Raw genomic sequence first — 12,049 nt, 5'->3', positions numbered from 1 at the left:
TCAATTCAATCGTCTGATCAAAAGCCTTCAGTGGCTCTCCATGGTATACACAGTTAGTCCAAAGGTCTCAGCTTAGCATTTAAGACCCTTTACAAAAGGGTCCTTTTCTGCTTACCTTTCCCCTCTGCCCTCTCTAGTGTGGCTTCTGGGAAAATCCCACAAAGCCAGCAATTCTCTAGAATCTCCAAATGTGGAATGGCCAGGGTGTCAATGCTTTCTGGGAGTTTCTTCCAGGCTCGGGGACTTAGGGCTATAGAAGTACCCCTATTGGAAGGAGAGTTAGTTATGGCCAACAAACTGTGCAGGAATAGATTCAGGATGAAGCCAGGAAAAGCCTTCCAACCTGTAGATAGTGGAGATGGTATATGCTTCATACACATAGATCAACCAGATAGTTCACTGGAAATCATTCTCAAAAGAACACAACTAAGCACACGCAGGGCCAGTGATCCCTGCTGTTTGTTATGAGGACATTGTGACAATGGCAATCATGCCAAGCTTTCCCTCACTTCCTCCCTTCCACCAGCCCGAATACTGACACCACTATGTCCTCCCTAACTCGGAGAGTATCCTTCTCTCTTTTTAAATAATAGCTCCATATTATGTAACAGACACGGGACACTCCAAATATTGTCACTGCATTCTAACCAGCATTCTACATGTGTGTACACCTTAAAAGCATAAGGAAGAAACCCTGGCTGGCGTAGCTCAGTGGATTGAGCACGGACTGCGAACCAAAGTGTCGCAGGTTCAATTCCCAGTCAGGGCACATGCCTGGGTTGCAGGCCAGGTCCCCAGCAACTGCACATTGATGTTTCTCTCTCTCTCTCCATCCCTTCCCTCTCTAAAAATAAATAAAAATAAAATCTTTAAAAAAAAGTATAAGGAAGAGACACGCTGAAAAATAAAAGAAGAAACTCCTGTCTTTTGAGAGAGGGTGGGTGGTCCTGGAAGAAATAAGCCAGTCAGAGAAAGACAAATAGCATATGACATCATATGGTAATGCAGAATCTAATGAACAAACTAAACTAACAAAACAGAAACAGAGGCATGGGTAATGGAACACATTGACAGCTGTTGGAGGGCAGGGGGCGGAGGAGACTGGATGATAGAAGGTGAAGGGAGTAGCCAAAGAACATACATGCATGACCCAAGGATATGGATAGTGGTATGGTGATTGCCTGATGGAGGGGTGCTGGGTAGAGGTGGTCAAAGGGGGGGAAATTGAGTAAAACTGATGATAGCATAAACAATAAAATATAATAATAAAAAAAGAGAAGCACTAACTACTAAGAGGTAGGGTTCTGAACAAGGGGGTGGGGACTGGCCATATGGATAATATATGGCACAATCACCAACTGTTCCCCTCCCTGAGATGAGGAACAAGACCATTATATTTGTAATCTCCATTAATATCCAAAACTATTCGAGTTCTTGCTATTCCAAAAAAATAAGAGCAAAAGAAAAAAACAGTTTATAATAATTGAAAGCTTACTATTCATAGATGAAAGGACTGTGGTTGAATAATCTATATATGCACTCTTAGCATTAACAAAGTTAGCAAGGTCACTGGATATGAGAGTAATATAAAAAATTGATTATGTATCAGCAAGAGCAATTAAAAATAAAATTTAAAATATACCAATTACAATAACCATCAAAACCATTAAATACCTAGGGGTAAATCTAACAAAATGTTGTGTAAATCTTCTACATAGAATACTATAAAACATAACTAAGACTTCAACAATGGAAGAATATATAAAGGTTGTAGATTGGAGGACTCATGTTCTAAAGACCTTAATTCTCCTTAAATTGATCTATAGAGAGAATCAGATCCCACCAGAAAAGATAGCTGTCTTTTGTTTTATTTTGTTTTGTTTTGTTTTGTTTTGTTGTATTCTTTCAGAGTACATGGTATGAATGTGTGTAGAAGTTACCAAATGAATTCAAAAATACAATATAAACCTGCAGTGTCACAGGTTCAATTCCCAGTCAGGGTACATGCCTGGGTTGCAGGCCATGACCCCCAGCAACTGCACATTGATGTTTCTCTCTCTCTCTTTCTCCTCCCTTCCCTCTCTAAAAATAAATAAATAAATAAAATCTTTAAAAAAATAAATAAACCTGCAAGAGGACAAAAATGGCCAAGACAATCTTGAATGTGAAAAACTAAGCTAAAGAATTTATATAACGAGATATGGAAACTCAGTATAAAGCTACAATATTCAAGGCAGTGTGGCACTGGCATGATGATAACTAGAAACACCAATGGAACAAAAGAGACAGGAAACAGGTCCATGCGTATCTGGCCACCTGCTTTATTGCAAAGATGGCACTGCAGTGTGGTGAGAAAAAATGGATAGCCTTTGGAGTCAAGTGGGAGTCTGTAAGAAAAAGCTAATCTTGTCCTCTATACCTCATATCATACACTAAAATTAATTCCAGGTGGACTGTAAATCTAACAGTGAAAGGAAAGTCGATTAAGTTTCCAGGAGGTTACATAGGAAATACTTTCATCAGCTTGGAGCAAAGCATAAATTTCTTAAACAAGATGCACGTACACATATAAAAATACTACCATAAAGGAAATGATTGATGACTTGAAAGACATTAAAATTAGAAATTTCTTTTCACCAGAGACACCTTTGAGAGAAAAACCATGGCACAGAATGACAGAAAATAGTCACAACACATATAACTAACAAAGGACTCACATCCAGAATGAATAAACAATTCCTATAAATCAACTTTTACAAACAGATAACCCTACAAAAAAAGATTTGAATAGGTGCTTCACAAGAGAATATCTAGATAGAAGATTACCACATAAAAAGTTGTTCATCCTCACTGAAATTAGGGAAATGAAAACTAAAACAATATACCATACATACCCATTCCAAATGGCTACAATTAGAAAACTTGACAATACCAAATGTTGACAAGGATGTGTAACAAATGTAACTCTTATATACTATTGTGGTCATATAAATTTGTAGAATTGATTTGAGAAACTGTTTAGCGGGGGGATCTAAGATGGCGTCGGAGTAGGAAGGAGCAGATTTGGCTTTCCTTTGCTCAGGTGAGAAAATCCTGACCAATCTATGGAGTAGAAAGGCAAGCAACCAACATATTTCAGCATTTTTGAAAACAGAGGACCAAGGATTGTGGCAGAACCGAAAGAACAAAGAACAGATCCTAACGGGAGTGCTACAACAAGATGACAAAAAAGAACAGGTGGAGGAGGTGAACACCAGGATACCCACTGGAAGAGGAAACCCAACAACAAAGGAACCACTAACAGATAGCAGCAGAAGAAGGTGAAGGAGGGAGTAGTAACCACACAAACCTCAATCCAGGACTTATCTGGAAATACAACTAAACAGTAGAGACAGTACCCAATACAAACAACTGAACAAGATTTCTTTAAACCTTGTACACACAAAAGATCCAGCTTCAACACAACCTGCCCTCACCAGCACAGCAAAATACAGAAGGTGGTGGACACAGTGACCCACATTTAACCAGCTGGCGGGAAGGAACCACCAAAGAAAGACTCAACAACAATCAAAACCCAAAGGCAAACACAAAGCCAACTTAAACGACAGCCCAAGACCAGCGAGCGTGGGGGGTCAAGGAAACAGCACCACTGAAACTCACTGCTACTCTACTAAAGAAGTTCACATCATAAACCCAGGGAGCCAGAACAGATCAATATAAGAAGCTGAGGTGAACAAGAAGAGTCCCACAAAGAATGGGAAGACAAAGAAATAATCCCCAAATGAAAGGAAAGGAGGAAGCCTCAAAAAGAATGCTGAATGAAACAGAGGCAATTCAACTATCAGATATTGAATTCAAAGCAGTGATTGTCAGGAAGCTCAATGAGCTCACAATGAGCTACGAGAGTCTACAGGGAAGCTACAATGAACTCAACGAAAACTACATCAGCATAAAAAAGGAAATAGAAACTCTCAACAAGGGCCAAGAGGAAATGAAGAATACAATTTCTGAACTGAAGAACACAGTAGAAGGAATGAAAAGCAGGATCGATGAAGCAGAAGATCGGATCAGCGAGCTAGAGGACAAAATAGAAGAAAACACCCAGAAAGAGCAAGAAAAGGAAAAGAGGCTCAGAAAAAATGAAGAGGGATTAAGAGAAATGCAAGACAATATGAAACGTAATAATATCCACATAATAGGGATACCAGAAGGAGAAGAAGAAGAACAAGGGATAGAAAACCTAGTTGAACAAGTGATGATGGAAAACTTCCCTAATTTGATGAGACAAAAAGTCACAGAAATCCAGGAAACACAGAGAGTCCCAATCAAGAGGAACCCAAAGAGGCCCACCTCAAGACACATCGTAATTAAAATGGCAAAATTTCAAGACAAAGAGAGAATCTTAAAGGCAGCAAGGGAGAAAAAGGAAGTAACATACAAGGGGGCCCCAATAAGGCTAACAGCTGACTTCTCAATGGAAACACTCCAAGCCAGAAGAGAATGGCAAGAAACAATCCAAGTAATGAAAACCAGAGGCCTGCAACCACGACTACTTTACCCAGCAAGGCTCTTAATTAAGATAGAAGGCCAAATAAGAAGCTTCTCAGACAAAAGAAGTCTAAAAGAATACACCTCCACTAAACCAGCTCTGCAAGAGATGCTGAAGGGACTGCTTTAAGGAAAGAAAGGAAAAGAGAGAGTCAGAGAGGATCACACGTACATAAAAGGCAATGAATAAGTACCTATCAATAATAACCTTAAACGTAAATGGATTAAACGCTCCAATCAAAAGACATAGAATAGCTGATTGGATAAGAAAACACAACCCACACATATGCTGTCTACAAGAGACCCACCTCAGGATAAAAGATCTGCACAGGTTGAAAGTGAAGGGCTGGAAACAAATTTTCCAAGCAAATGGACAGAAAAAAAAAGCCGGGGTAGCAATACTCATATCTGACAAAATAGACTTCCAAAGAAGGTCCATAAAGAGAGACCCAGAAGGTCATTTCATAATACTCAAGGGAAGAATTCACCAAGAAGACATAAATATTGTAAATATATATGCACCCAACATAGGAGCACCCAAATACATAAAGAAAATCTTAGAGGACTTCAAGAAAGATATGGACAGCAACACAATTATTGTGGGGGATTTTAACACCCCACTATCAAAAATGGACAGATCTTCCAAACAAAATATCAACAAAGATATTGAGACATTGAACAATACACTAGACGAACTGGGCTTTACCGATATTTACAGAACCCTCCATCCCAAAGAAGCTAAATACACATTTTTTTCAAATGTACATGGAACATTTTCAAAGATTGACCACATGATAGGACACAAAACAAGCCTCAACAATTTCAAAAAAATTGAAATCATACCAAGCAATTTCTCGGATCACAAGGGACTGAAACTAGAAACCAACCCCAAGGAAAAAAACCCAAAACACTCAAATTCATGGAGATTAAACAGCATGCTATTAAACAATGAATGGGTCAAGAATGATATTAGGGAAGAAATCAAACGGTTTTTGGAAACAAATGAAAACGAACTCACAACAACCCAAAACTTATGGGACACAGCCAAGGCAGTCCTGAGAGGGAAGATCATAGCGATACAGGCCCACCTAAAAAAGTTAGAAACATTTCAAACAAACAACCTAACCCTACGTCTACAAGAACTCGAGGAACAACAACAAAGACAGCCCAGAGCAAGCAGAAGGAAGGAAATAACCAAGATCAGAGCAGAATTAAATGACATAGAGACTAAAAGCACAATTCTAAAGATCAATGAATCCAAGAGTTGGTTCTTTGAAAAGATAAACAAAATCGACAAGCCTTTAAGCAGACTCATCAAGAAAAAAAGAGAGAAAACCCAAATAAACACAATCAGAAATGAAAGAGGAGAGATTACAACAGATACCACAGAAATACAAAGGATTGTAACAAATTACTACAAAGAGCTGTATGCCAAGAAATTTGAAAACCTAGATGAAATGGACAAATTTCTAGAAAAATATAACCTCCCAAAACTCAACAAAATGGAAGCAGAAAGCCTGAACAATCCAATAACAGCAAAAGAAATTGAAGCAGTAATCAAAAAACTCCCAACACACAAAAGCCCTGGACCAGATGGTTTCACAGGAGAATTCTACAAAGCATTTAAGGAAGAACCAACACCTATCCTTCACAGACTATTTCAAAAAATCCAAAAAGATGGAAGACTCCCAAACTCTTTTTATGAGGCCAACATCATCTTAATTCCAAAACCAGATAAAGACACAACAAAGAAAGAAAACTACAGGCCAATATCGCTGATGAACATTGACGCTAAAATCCTCAACAAGATACTGGCAAACCGCATCCAACAGTACATTAAGAAGATCATACACCATGACCAAGTGGGATTCATTCCAGGTATGCAAGGATGGTACAATATTCGCAAATCAGTAAATGTAATACATCACATAAACAAAAGCAAAGACAAAAAACACATGATCATATCAATAGATGCAGAAAAAGCATTTGATAAGGTACAGCACCCATTTATGATAAAAACACTCAGTAAAGTGGGAATAGAGGGAGCATTCCTCAACATAATAAAGGCCATATATGAGAAACCTACAGCCAACATTATACTCAATGGGCAAAAATTAAAATCTTTTCCACTAAGAACAGGAACAAGACAAGGATGTCCACTTTCACCACTTCTATTCAATATAGTACTGGAAGTTCTAGCCACAGCAATCAGACAAGAAAAAGAAATAAAAGGAATCCAAATCAGAAAGGAGGAAACAAAACTGTCACTGTTCGCAGATGACATGATAGTGTACATAGAAAATCCTATAGACTCCACCAAAAAACTGCTTGACCTAATAAATGAATTTGGTAAAACAGCGGGATACAAAGTCAATATCCAGAAATCAAAGGCATTTCTGTACACCAACAATGAAACAGCAGAAGCAGAAATCAAGAAAAAAATCCCATTTGAAATAGCAAAAAGGAAAATAAAATACCTAGGAATAAACCTAACCAAAGAGGTAAAAGACCTGTATTCAGAAAACTACATAACACTGAGGAGAGAAATCAAGGAAGACACAAACAAATGGAAACATATACCGTGTTCATGGATTGGAAGAATTAATATCATTAAAATGTCCATACTACCAAAAGCAATTTACACATTCAATGTAATACCTATTAAAGTACCAATGGCATATTTCACAGACATAGAACAAACACTTCAACAATTTATATGGAACCATAAACGACCCCGAATAGCTGCTGCAATTTTGAGAAAGAAGAGTAAAGTAGGAGGAATCACAATACCTGACACTAAACTATACTACAAGGCCACTGTAATCAAAACAGCCTGGTACTGGCATAAAAACAGGCACATAGACCAATGGAACAGAACAGAGAGCCCAGAAATAAACCCAAGCCTCTACGATCAATTAATATTTGACAAAGGAAGCAGCACCATAAAACGGAATAAAAATAGCCTCTTCAACAAATGGTGTTGGGAGAACTGGACAGCTACGTGCAAAAAAATGAAACTTGAGCACCAACTTACACCTTATACAAAAATAGATTCAAGGTGGATAAAAGACTTAAATATAAAACGTGACACCATTAAAGTCCTAGAAGAGAACGTAGGTAGGAAAATCTCGGATATTTTACGCAGAAACTTTTTCACTGACTTGTCTCCTAGAGCAAGGGACATAAAGGAAAGAATAAACAAATGGGACCTCATCAAAATTAAAAGCTTTTGCACAGCTAAGGAAAACAGTATCAAAATAAAAAGAGAACCAACTGTATGGGAAAACATATTTGCCAATGATACCTCAGACAAGGGTTTAATCTCCAAAATATATAAAGAACTTACACGACTCTACTCTAAGAAGACAAGTAACCCAATTAAAAAATGGGCAAAGGACTTGAACAGACACTTCTCCAAGGAGGACATACAGAAAATCCAAAGACACATGAAGCGATGCTCAATATCGCTAGCCATCAGAGAGATGCAGATTAAAACCACAATGAGATACCACTTCACACCAGTCAGAATGGCCATCATAAACAAAGCAACAAACAACAAGTGTTGGAGAGGATGTGGAGAAAGGGGGTCCCTAGTGCACTGTTGGTGGGACTGCAGACTGGTACAACCACTATGGAAAGCAGTTTGGAACTTCCTCAGAAAACTAAAAATGGATCTGCCTTATGACCCAGCAATTCCATTGCTGGGACTCTATCCTAAGAACACTAAAACACCAATACAAAAGAACCTTTGCACCCCGATGCTCATAGCAGCACAATTTACAATAGCTAGGTGCTGGAAGCAAACTAGATGCCCATCAGTAAATGAATGGATCAAAAAACTATGGTACATTTACACAATGGAATTCTATGCAGCAGAAAGAAAGAAGGAGCTCATACCCTTTGCAACAGCATGGATGGAGCTGGAAAGCACTATGCTAAGCGAAACAAGCCAGGCAGTGAAAGACAAATACCACATGATATCACCTTTAACAGGAATCTAAGCAACAAAACAAAACAACAAAAAAAAACTAGCAAAATATAACCAAAGACACTGAAATAGGGGATAGCCTGACAGTGGCCAGAGGGGAGAGAAGAGGGAATTCCAGGGGGGAATGGGTAGGGATTACAGGAACAAATTTGGAGGACACATGGACAAAAACTAGGGGTGGGGGGTAATGGGGGGAAGGGGGCAGGGTTGGGTGGGTGGGCTGGAATGGGAGTAGGGGGGAGAAAACTGTACTTGAACAATGATTAAAAAAAAAAGAAAGAAAGAAACTGTTTAGCATCATCTGCTAAATATGAACATACACAAACCCTAACACCTTGCAATTTACCCAAAAGAAATATACATGTTAGTGCATGACAAGAAAGGTACAGGCAGTTCCTCAAAAAGTTTCACAAATGTTCCTAATGGCACTACGTGAAAATGGAAACAACCCAAATGTCCATAGATGAATGAAGAACAAATTGAGGTATATTCATATAATGGAATATTATTCATCTATCAAAAGGAATAAAGTACTAATACATACAACTTATAGAAACCTTGAACATATCATGCTCAGTGAAAGAAGCCAAACACAAAGGTCACATATTGTATGATTCACTTCATATAATATACCCAGAGAGGCAAATCCATAAAGACAGAACATAGATTGGCAGTTAAGCAGGGAATGGGGGAGAGGAAATGAGGAGTGATTACTTAATGGGCACAGGGTTTTTTCTGGCATGGTGAAAAAGTTTTGAAAGTAGAGAGAGGTGGTGTTTGTACAACATTGGAAATATGCTAAATGCTATTGATTTGTATATTTTAAAATGCATTTTTATGATTTCATCTTAATTTTTTAAAAGACATTAAAATGGCCCTTTTTGTCCTTATTTTCATATTCTCCAGAAACTCTATCTCTAATCTCTGGCAGACCTTACTTTACAGGGAACTGGTATGAATTTCAATTACCGCAGCTCAGTGAAATTACACCAGTCCCCCAACAAAGTGGGTCAAATTTCAGTGACCACAGTATATTAAGTGTGAGTAACTGCATAAAGTACAAACTTCACAACTAGCTCTTCAGTCCATAAATCACTAAGTAAATAACAGATATGCATCATAATCAATGACTAATCACATCTTCTTTCAAAGTCTGCCAGTGATTGGCCACTGAAACAGAACAGTTATGCAGTTTAAGCACAGACGCAAATCATACAGTCATGCTGTCTTCTGGTATCTGCATGATAAACCCAAATGACATTTTACCGAAAAAAAAAAAAAAAAAAAGAATAACTGAAAGAGAGAACTGGCAAAAAAAAGATAAAATGTAGCAAAAAAAATGAGTTGTCACATCAAGTGAAATTTCAATCCAATGTAAATAGACTTATGGAAGAAATTGCTGTCAACAATAGGATTGGTGACAAAGCTACCATTTGAGAGACTCAGGATCTGCAACTAGAGAACTTAGTGAAGGTGAACTTATCACATTACATGAGGAAAGTGGTTTAGACAAAAAAGATGATGTCCCAGAGAAAGTGATGCCAGCAAACAACTTCAACATTAAAGAAGCTTTTAGAGATATTTTGCAAACTGAAAGCAAGAAGATAAAATGTTGGAAGGCAATTGAAACTTAGCATAGAGTATGACAGTGTGCCAATGCATAGAAAAATGTCCATTCTCTATCACAATTTATAGACCAAAGGAGGACAAGTGCAAGTTAAAACTACTATAGATAGGAGTTTTATAAAAATAATAATGTGCTTCAACTCTCAGTGTTTCTCATGTTTTTTATTACAATGTATTGGTTGCACTTTTTTATTTACCTACATATTTATAACTGACAATAAGATAGCTTTTAGTCTTTTGAAAAAAATTTTAAAAGTCACTGTGTAATTATAATTTTTCCATTGATTATTAGGATCACTTTGTGTGGTTTTGGCTTGCATAGCCATTTTTGCACAATGGTTCCACACTAATATGCAAATCTATAGCAGCCAGTACTCTATTCTTTATACTCCATATTCTAGTCAAATACTCATTAATACCACCAATTTGAAATCTGTGTGTACTTCTTAACATCTCTGTCCTGTAATATTGGCTTAAAAATGTTTATTTCCATCATTCCCTCCTCACCCAGTGACTTTGACCATGATACTCCCTTCCCCTGTAATTCCTCCCCCTACGATTTTAAATTCATTTTCCTTCATGAAGACATTTTTTTGATTTGCTGGTGTCCAAATTAAGGTGATCCCCTCCTTCCTTTTTTGAAGCCTCTACCTCCTAGTATAATAAAATGACACCTAGCAAATTATCCACAGTCACCTCTTTAACCACCTTTATTGTAAAGACATATATGTCTGGTTTTCGATTGATTTTTTTAGCTTTACTTTTGCAAATAGAGAATTGCATGATTAAAATGGGATATAGCTGAACATACGCATATAAAAATAAATGCAGAATGGACAAAGGAAGGAAATGTTAGAATTTCTCTTTTATTTTTAAGAAATATAAAATTCTTGAAGCAGAACTTTTCTGGGAAACAGTTAACATACTATTATGACATTTTAATCTGAGCATTTTTAGAATACTGAATACCTCTAGAACATCTCTGTTAAGATCAAAGTCTACGCAGGTTCCATTCCTCGAGGGTGTGGGGAAAGACAACATCACGCACTGTATTTTAGCAGTCACACCAACAACCTCCCAATTGCTGTGTTCAACTGCACTTTTATACATTGCCCTTGAATAAATAGTTACTTGGCTCTGAAATTTCTTGAACTGACAGCTCTTTGTTGAAGACCTCACAAGACTTTTAATAAAGACAACTAAAAAGCAATTGATTTTCCCCCTGGTTGGAGTATGAATTCAAAAGATTGGTAAACAATATCTGCCATGTTCTCCCTTAAGAATGCATCCTTTGATTTGTACTTTGAAAAAAAGATGCATGTAAATCAATATTTGCTTCCTTTCTATAGTAACCACATGCAGAGTTTTCTAAGACAGTAGAATTATATAGCTACTGTTGGGGAATGGGACAGTTGTCTGTTTACACTCTCGTTCTACATGACTTATTTGAAATTAGTTCTATCTGATACATACTGAACCAGTCTCTCCCCATACCACACAAAACACACTACATTACACTGCCAGGTACGCTGTATCCACTGCTATCTCATCCATGATGGCAGACATATCCACGGACATTTTATTGATCTCTCCATCCCTTGGCCGTGGTGGATTGGATCAGGATCACTTCACTCTCAGCCAGAGTACCTTCTCATGGAAATTGGATTTAGAACTTGAAGATGGCCCTTTTTAGGGTGTTCAGACATGTAAGGTATACGTTTACAAATGTGAATAGGAAATATCATCACCTGTCATACAGGGGAAAAAAACAGTTTCAGAGAGAAAACAACTTTCTACAACCTGGCTCCAGCTCCTTTCTAAGCTGAAGTTCCTTCCTGTTACTGGGTTGCTTGAGACAGTCTATCCTTATAATGAATTCACCTTGCC

This window comes from Phyllostomus discolor, chromosome 1, assembly GCF_004126475.2.
Source record: "Phyllostomus discolor isolate MPI-MPIP mPhyDis1 chromosome 1, mPhyDis1.pri.v3, whole genome shotgun sequence".
In the NCBI taxonomy this organism is placed as follows: domain Eukaryota; kingdom Metazoa; phylum Chordata; class Mammalia; order Chiroptera; family Phyllostomidae; genus Phyllostomus; species Phyllostomus discolor.
This window is presented reverse-complemented; position numbering follows the sequence as displayed.